Raw genomic sequence first — 3,410 nt, 5'->3', positions numbered from 1 at the left:
TGTCTGAATATCTGATAGCTTGCTGGCTAACATCTGTCCTGCTTCCTCTGGAAGAATGCTCATTCTTCAATAGGATAAACTAAACCTCTTCAGAACTTGGAACTTTTAAGTTTTAAGAGTGAAAGCAAAAATTCTGATGTCTTTTAAGGTTTAACTTTAGAGGTCACAAAGCATTATTGTGTCACATTCTATTAATTGGTCAAAGCAAATCACAAGATTAGGTTCAAGGGACAGGGAAAAATATGCTCTATCTTCTGATTTGAGGAGTGACAAAATCATGCTTCAAGGCACATAGGGGGAATTTCTGCAGTCATCTTTGAAAATAATATACCACATATAAATATAATATACATAAAAACATGGTCCAGGCTAAATCAGACACATGGCTCAGGAGCATCAAGATCTAAGCCTAGAATTTCATTTTTATACTTGCTCCTATGTTTCATGTCTATGAGCACCTGGACTGTAAGGCCTCTCTTCAAGAAATTCCAGAAATCACAGGATCCTCAATTGGCCTTATTTTTTCACCCCTTTCCTAGAAATTTTTAACAAAAATTTAAACCAAAAAAAAACCACACAAAAATCCTGTTGAAATTAATCAATGAATTTAGTAAAGTTGCAGTATACAATTTAACATATAAATATCAGTAGTGCCTCCATACACTAAAAGGAAATTTTCTGAAAAAGAAATAGAGAAGTAAATCTCATTTACAACAGCATCAAAATAAATGAATAAATAAAAATAAAACACCCCAGGGAATAAATTTAAACAAAGAAGTTAAACTACAAAACATTGATGAAAACTACAAGATATTGATGGGAAAAAAATTGAAGGAGAGAAAATAAATGAAAAGGTATCCTGTACTCATGGATTGGAAGAATTCTGTTAAAGCATCAATAGTACTAAAAACCATCTACAGATTCAATACAATTCCTATCAAGATTCCAATGGCATTTTTTTAAAAAATTAGAAAAAACACTCCTACAATTTACATGGAACCACAAAATTACCCCAAATACCCAAAGAAATACTGAGAAAGAAGATCAATGCAGGAGACATTTTTTTAAAAGTCATATTATAAAGCTATGATAAGTAAAAAAGTATGGTCCCGGTGTCTCCTGCATTGACAGGAGGATTCTTTACAGTCTGAGCCACCAGGAAGCCCCATAACTATAAAGCTATGGTAATTAAAATAGTATGGTACTGGCATAATAACAAATAAAGAAACAGAACAGAATCAAGAGCCCCAACATAAACTCAAGCATATACAATCAACTAATATTTGACAGGGGAGTCAAGAATACTTAATGGGGAAAAGACAGTAAATAGTGCTGGGAATATTGGATATTCACATGCACAATAATAAAAGTTGGTTCATATCTTACACCAGTCACAAAAATCAACTCTAAATAAAAACATAAATGTAAGATCTGAAGACATGAACTCTGAGGGAAAATATAGGAAAAAAATTTCCTTGACATGTACCTTGGTATTGATTTTTATACACATCTCAAACATCTCATCTCAAACAAAAGAATCAAAAATAAATGAAATAGAAATTAAGAAAACAATAGCAAAGATCAATGAAACTAATAGCAGGTTCTTTGAGAAGATGAACAATGTTGATAAACCTTAGCCAGACTCATCAAGAAAAAAGGAAGGAGCCTGAAATCAATAGAATTAGAAATGAAAAAGAAGATACAGCTGACACTGCAAGAAGTGCAAGGAATCATAAGAGACTACTATAAATAATCATATGCTAATAAAATGAACAACCTGGAAGAAGTGGACAAATTCTTAGAAAAGAGCAATCTTCCAAGACTGAAGCAGGAAGAAATAGAAAATGTGAACAGACCAATCACAAGCACTGAAATTGAAACTGTGTTTAAAAATCTTTCAAGAAACAGAAGTCCAGGACTAGATGGCTTCACAGGGAAATTCTATCAAACATTTAGAAAAGAGCTAACACCTATCTTTCTCAAACTCTTCCAAAAAATTGCAGAGGGAGAAACACTCCCAAACTAATTTTATGAGGCCACATCACCCTAATACCAAAAAACAAAGATACCTCAAAAAAAATTATAGGCCAATATCATTGGTAAATATAGGTGCAAAATTCCTCAACAAAATACTAGCAAACCAAATCCAACAACACATTAAAAGAATCACAGACCACAATCAAGTGGGATATATCCAAGGGATGCAAGAATTTTTAATATACATTAATCTATCAATGTGATACACCATATTACAACTTGAAGGATAAAAACAATATGATCACCACAGTAGACGTAGAAAAATCTTTTGACACATTTCAGAGGGATTTCAGGCAAGATGGTGAGGAGTAAGACACAGAGATCACCTTCCTCCCTACATCAAAAATACATATGCATGTGAACCACTCCTACAGAACACCTATTGAATGTTGGCAGAAGATGTCTGTCTTCCAAAAAGGCACGCTAATCCCCACATAAGGGGGGAGGTGGGGAGAGAGACAAAGGAATCCAGACAGAACCTGAATATCTGGGAATGAGCTGTGAAGGAGGAAAAGTTTCTGCACACATGGAAACCCTCTCTTGCGCAGGAACAAGGGTGCAGTTCAGAAACCCAGAGGAGAGCACAGCAACCGGTGTGCAGAAGGCAAAATGGAGAGAATTCTGAACAGAGATCAAAGCCAACCTCCAATACCCATCCTGAGATGTGTGTCTGCATGCCTACCAGGAAGGGTGGGAGAGCTGAGTGCTGAGGCCAAGGCTTTGGAGGTCAGAACCCAGGGAGGGCACTGGGGTTAAGTGTGAAGACAGTCTGAGAGGACTAATATAACACAACTGAGGGGGTCCAGGAAAAAGGCTAAGCCTGCCAGAGAGGCAAGAGATCATTCTCACAGGGATGCTCTAACTCCATGTACTCACAGATGGCAAAACACCACCTTGATGAGTGCCACAGGTGGGGTGAGACATGGCTACAGTCAGTCTCCAACCCCAAAGATGGGAGCACTAGTCATAAGTACAAGTGCAAGAGGCAAGGAGGGATATGGCTGCAGTCAGTCTTCAACCATAGAGGTGGGCATACAGGTTGCACCATGCAAGTGCCAGAGGCAGGGCAGGACACAGCTGTGGTCAGTCTCCAATCCAAGAGGTGGACATGCTGGTGTTGTAATGGCCACCACAGCTGCTACCAAGTTATGAACATGTGCAGGTCACTGACCACACCTTCTTGGGAACCTGTGCAGCCTAGCACTGTTGAGGGATTGGTGTCATTGTTGCTCAGTCCCTAAGTCGTGTCTGACTCTTTGTGACTCCATGAACTACAGTACACCAGGCTTCCCTGTCTTTCACTATCTCCCAGAGTTTGCTCAAACTCATGTCCATTGAGTCAGTGATGCTATCTAACCATCTCTTCTCTGCCA

The sequence above is a fragment of the Bison bison genome, unplaced genomic scaffold (genome assembly GCF_000754665.1).
Source record: "Bison bison bison isolate TAMUID 2011002044 unplaced genomic scaffold, Bison_UMD1.0 scf7180017864170, whole genome shotgun sequence".
NCBI lineage: Eukaryota > Metazoa > Chordata > Mammalia > Artiodactyla > Bovidae > Bison > Bison bison.
Note: the sequence above shows the minus strand (reverse complement) of the source record.